This window comes from Odontomachus brunneus, unplaced genomic scaffold, assembly GCF_010583005.1.
Source record: "Odontomachus brunneus isolate Ranch 3 - 2012 unplaced genomic scaffold, Obru_v1 Obru_scaffold_037, whole genome shotgun sequence".
Taxonomy (NCBI): domain Eukaryota; kingdom Metazoa; phylum Arthropoda; class Insecta; order Hymenoptera; family Formicidae; genus Odontomachus; species Odontomachus brunneus.
The window spans coordinates 1,033,937-1,040,130 of NW_022639487.1; the positions used below are offsets into that span (position 1 = coordinate 1,033,937).

The window sequence follows — 6,194 nt, forward strand, 5'->3', positions numbered from 1 at the left end:
ATTTACTCAAACTAATTTTTAAAATTTATCCAAGCATTACTGTTCTTAAAAACATGTTTTGTTTTTCATTATAACCTTCTTCAACTTAATTGAATCGTAGAAATATTAGTAGATTCATATTCCTTGATGTTTTCTATACCGACTGAAGAAAAGAATTGAATTTTAATAATTTTTGCAGAAGTTATAAGCAAATAAAAATTACCCATATTTAAAGTTTACGTAATCTTTTGATGTTTAGGTTTCTAGCGTTAAGACTATTCGTTAACAAACCTTTCAGAAAATGGGCAAGGGACGCAACTAGTAAAAAATAGCGCAACTAATAGAAAATAAAGACTATTCTTTAATTAATTTCAGGCGCTCATAAGACTTGGGTCTTTTCTGTGTTATATAGAAAGACGTATAAAACTACCTACTGTTAACAAAAACTCAAAAATCAGATTGTAGATTGGACCATTCTTACATTATTATAGTCATTATATTATCCATCTCTTAAATATTCTGGCGAGTTATCGTAAGCCTTATTATTTGTCAAAATGAAAGATAAGCGAAGTTCGAAACAATATAATTGATTTTATATTTACATAACGTAGCACAAGACGATTTAATCAACGTTCACTCGTACGAAAAAGAGATAAAATTGGCACCTGTATCGTCTTGTCTCTCATCGGCATCGATGTTGTGCCAAAAAACGCTCTTAAAACGATGCCCACGGTAATTTCTAAAGCCCAAATACAATTCGCCCGAAGAGCGCGTCGTTTAATCGCGGAGGTAATAATTCTTCCTCGGTTTGACGCTGCTGTCCGGAGTGTAGGTCAAGATTAAAACCTAAAATTGACGTCGGGGGAAAAATTAAAGTTGTAAAGTTTCTGGTATCTATCAACGCGCGAGACGGGTCCATATATATCGGCATACGTAGCGTCCGCCACTCCGGTGTCTTAGTCGCGGAAGTGTTGTCCCGCTGATCGCGGTTGCAGACGCGAGCTCGCGCGGACCATTCTTTCCCCGGGGCGAAACAATCCCCCTGCCGTTCATTTTTCTGAAAGTATCGACACCGAACGGAAATTTATTTGCTCTTTTTCTAGTTGATATTGTTCAAGGATACCATCGTGTATATACACACACGCGTTTCAATCGGAGATACTTAGACAGGGGCGAAAATAAAAGGGCAGACGCGCTTTATATATCGCTTTTTTATATCGTCGCTGGAATCAAACAAAAGCAAAGAACGACGGCATTAAAACGCTTCTTTATCGAATTACTGAACCGCGATAGAGCGTGATTAACAGCGCGATGTGAAGAAAACGGCATGAGAACGCGATAACGCGGAAGAAGCGCACAAGATTTATTGATCGTCGAGTGGCGCGTTCCAAAATGTCGAGAGTATTTATCGAGTAAGATACGATTTACAGGTTATCGCAGGAACTTTATCTGAAGAGCATTCGCGTGGATCATTAACGCAGAGAATATCGTGAGATATATCGTAAATCTAAAATCACAATATTGTCATTATCATATAGCTGACGCGATTCTAGGTCAAAATTATCAATCGAATAACAATTGGAATAAGGTGAACGATCTTGATAATACATCTACAGCCCTACAAATCAAGGCCCAATAGTACTTAATTCGGCCCTATTCATTACCAAATATAACCTGGCCCGATTTGTATTCGTTTTGAAAAGTCAGACCTGTATGAGCTTGATCCAAATCATTTAGTTGACAATTCGGACCAGATTATATTTGATAATTAATCGGGACCTAATGGGCTTTGATTTGCTGGGCTTTGAGCGGGCTACCCGGCTCTCGCCACTCGTCCTCTTCTACACACAGAAAAATACCATCATTCTACCGCTGAGAAAAGCGATTACTCAGTTTGCTTTCCTTCCATCAAGCAATGTTTATCTTCGATAAAAAATTTTTTCCTGATAACAGAAAAATCTTGAATACTCTTAGTCTCATACTCATGACAAATTTAAAAACGCTCATTATAAAAAGAATTATTCTCTTCCTAAGAATATTATTAAACTTTAATGAACATAAAGACAATTCGAATCTAGGCAGTAAGCAAATTTTTGCTTTAATTAATATTTAAAATGCATTTTGAATTAATCAGTAAAGCGGATATGAACTTGTGAAATATTTGAAGCAAGTTACATTTGCTTGAATATAGTATATATTTTTCTGTATATATCTAATATTTAGTATATATAGTATATTTAATTTTATTTTTATTTGGTATATTTAATATGTAAAATGGAATGTCTGTATGTTTTTCCATAAACTTCTTTGATCGATCTGAACCAAATTTTACATAATTTAGGACTTTGCAATAAATATAGGCTATCACGAAATCTGGACACTTCACCCTTCCTTCTGATTTCATCCCCTCGACCTAGTGATAATCCGGACAATGTCCGATAGTTCAAGCTAGTACTTAATAATCATCGCGCTTCTAATTTTTTCTGCTCTTGCGACAAGTCCTTCGACACCGCTAGCTTTTTTCCCTTGAGAGACGGCTTTGTAGAAAGAAAAAGAGAGAAAGAGAGAAAGAGAGAGAGAGCTAGTTTCATCTATAGAAAGTGTAGAGCCACACGCGCGATGTTTTTTTTTGTTCATCCGCGATCTTAGAAAAGAACTAATCACCTAATAATTTTACTATTCTCACTAAGGTGTTGGATGTCTTAAGGGCGTTTGGCGTTTTCACTCTCGAGTTAACTCGCTCGGAATCGTCATTATCGCGGCGCGTTCCGCAGCTTTCGAATTATCGTATGCACGCGGCGGTTTCCATCGGGCTGCGCATCGCGAAGTACTTTAACGGTACATATGTGCGCGGACTACATAAAATAATTGCTAAATGAATCGTGCCGCTGTTTTTCCCCGCTGTACTTATTAAGCGAACATTTTAATTAACGCGGCGATTAATCACGTAGATCACACATCCGGTCGTCACGTTTACGCAAATATATTATTTACGCGTTTCCAAAGAGTACTCGTTTCGATTCGTCGCGCGCGCCTGTATGCGTCGAGGAAATGACTTGGTAATTGCGTTACACGCATAATTGCGGCAATTATGTCCGATTTTTGACGAGGAATTATACATGGCTTTGGCAACGCTTTCTCGGCCGAGGTGTCTGACCACACGAGGACACTTCGAAGGGGACACGCGTGTGTCGAGCCAGGTGCTCAGATAAAATTTCATAATCGGGAGTAGAAGTGGGGGGAGATGGACAAGGGAAGAGGGTTCGCCCGAAGAAGAAATCGTGGAGCAAGTAATGGCAGAGCGGGCGACGAAAACGCATAATTTTAGATCGTAAATACGTAACCCGAGCCGGGATGGTCGCGCACTTACGTTTAATTGGTTCTTATGACGGTCATCTTAATTGACTGTGCGACTATTATCGGATAGGATTACCGTGTATTTATACGGTACCTTATGGTCTTCTCGCCGTGTGACTCAACATCGATCGCAGAAAAGATCGTCTGTTCTTGGAATCGATCTAATTATATCGTGGTAATAAACACGAGTAAACGGGAGCGTGCGAATGCGTGACGCGCGTACCTTGAGTAAACAATAATAATTAACGTCTGTCACGGAACTCGGACACGCTGGATGTATATCGATCGATACCGTCTTCGGACACATGTACGCGTAAATTCTGTCTAATGAGCGTCATCACGGCCCGTTCGTATGAACGCCGGCGGCGTTTCAGGAGGCTGCCTGAATAAAATCGTGCACGGCGATTCACGGAGCGCGAGCCGGCTACGCGAGCCTTTCCAAAAGTGGTCAAGGTGGGGCTGGGTGGACAGGTCGTTAATAAAGCTTGAAGAAGGGCCATTAATCACGGGCTATCTCGGAGTCGAGCTTGCTCGTGTAAATACCCGCGGAGATATTTACCCGAACGCGCGTAAGTTTGTGCGTACGCGCGTCGTCATCTATTTCCTTTCACAACCCTGATCGTGCGGGCCGTGTGTCTTCCGACGACCGATGTGGAAAGAACTCGAGCGATAAAAAGCGAGAAAGCGCGCCCGGGGGGACACCCTTAGTCCAAATATTGGCTGTCCATTTATCAAGCGCCGAAGGTTCGATCCGCGCTAATTAGCTTTCCTCCCGCGCCGCTTCTCGGATTCCGCTTCAGTATCGCGCTCGCGCTCGCGCGTGCGACGACTCGTGCATAACGCTCCTTTATTTATTGCTCTTTTGATCTCGGCTCGGATGCGTTGATAAACGACCGGTTCATATCGCGAGCGCGATTCGTCGCCGACCACTAAATCACACGTCGGCCAATGACGAGCGTATTGGTCCATTGACTTTAGTTTTATCGTAAGAGACTCGAGGGAGAGGAAACGTCCCCGAAATGTGGATTACGCTACGAAAGAGTAACGTCTTCCGGTGGAACTGTTGGATTCGCTTGAGAGTCGGTGTCGACACGGCGGTCTCGTGCGAATTAAATCTTGAATAATGCTGTGTGGACCGAACGATTATCGAAAGACTTATTCTCGCGTTATGAAGCAAATGCAAGAGAAGCAAAGCGAGAGGAGGAATGTAACGTTAGCCAATAAAGAGGACTATGAACGGGCGACCCTCCCTTCCGGATAGAAATAGGACCGCGCCATGTTGAACAGCACTCTACGATAGAATCGCGATACTACTTCATTCAAGCACTCATTCGAGCGTCTCCTGCGAATCCGAAACTCAAGTGACACGTGTGGTCTGCGATCACGTGAGTGACATTGAAATTATTTCCAAGAAAAACGGCCTCTCTTGTAGGATATATCTTTCGTCGACAAACAAGACAGAATTTAAAAATACTCCTCATTACTCGCCACCTGCTGCGAGCTCATTCACTGACGCGAGAGAACGTGTGTGAGAGTAGATTCACTGATAATTCGCCGGCGCTTGCAAACAAACACAAGTTCAATTATTTATTTATCTGTAACAAGCACACGGTTGATGACAAAGATGGCTGGCTATGAACGTACGACTTGACGTCAATCGCCCGGCTGGATTCAACTTGCGCGCACACTTGTATCCACACACACTCACACATATGCACGCACGTATGCACGCACGCAAACGCGCGCACATATACACACGTGCATATATACATACACATGCACGAGTGCGCGAGTGTCACACGCGAAGGCGCCGATCGAGACGCGGAAAACGAATTCGCCGATCGCCGTCTCCGCGACGGCGAAACGCGAGAGCGAAGCGATCGCGATCGTAGCAGTTGGTGCAACGTACGACTGGCTGGTGATGCAACATAAATTAAACTGCATAGGTCGCCAGCACACCCCAATCAGCCCGGTGTCCCATGGTCATCGTGCAGCATTATCGGGCGCGCTATGTGCGCTCGTGTGAGTGCGTGGGCGGGAAACGCCGCGGCACGCGTACCGTGCGCTCTGTCCGCGCTTTTGTATGTGCAAAAATTGGCATTGCGCGAGGGTTACCCGTTCGCAACTCTGGCATATCGATGGGGATGGTCGGCAAAAATACCACCCCCTCCCGCCTAACCTCATCCCTCCCTCTCTCTGCAGCTCATCCCGTTTATACACATTCGCTTTACTGTCGGCGTGTAACACGGACGGGTTGTTTGTGCCTCTCCTCGCGGGAGACACTTGCTTTCTTATTTAAAATGCGCGGGTCACACGTATATCTTCGTTTAAAGAACGATCGTGCGATTGCGAGATCGCGATTGTCGCGTCTCTGGAAAATTCGACGGTCGTTTTAAGATTAAAAAGAAGGACGCGGCTTCCCGGTAGCCGAGAGAATCTGGAAACAGGATGAAAAGTGGCTGCTCGAATATTTCAATACTCATGGGCGGAGAAGCAGATGAAAAATCCTCCAAGCATCGCCCTGCTAGAATATCGCGTGCGATCTCGAGCGTTGAGGTAACGAGGCAACAAATATTTTTCGATATTGTCCGACAAAGAATCGGAAACGTTGCCGGAAACAAAAATGACACAACCGTGTGCACGCGCACTCCACAAAAGTGGCCAAAACGGAAAAAGTGGATCGGGAGACACCATCGGGATCCGAGTACCCTCGGAGGATGCGTTGCGCAAAATTGCATTTAATGTTGTCAACGTATCAGGCGAGCGAAGCAAAAAGAGCGCGCAGCGAGAGGGATCGAAAATACGAGAATACGAGAGCGGGAAAAGGAGGAGAGACCGTGCGAGAGAGAGAGAGAGAG

General features: G+C 44.1%; 1 protein-coding gene across 2 annotated transcripts in view; it reads right to left on the minus strand.

Annotated features, from left to right (window-relative positions):
• LOC116843973 overlaps positions 1-6,194 on the minus strand; it is a 282,611-nt gene that overhangs the window by 192,908 nt on the left and 83,509 nt on the right. The gene's annotated exons all lie outside the window — the stretch shown is intronic.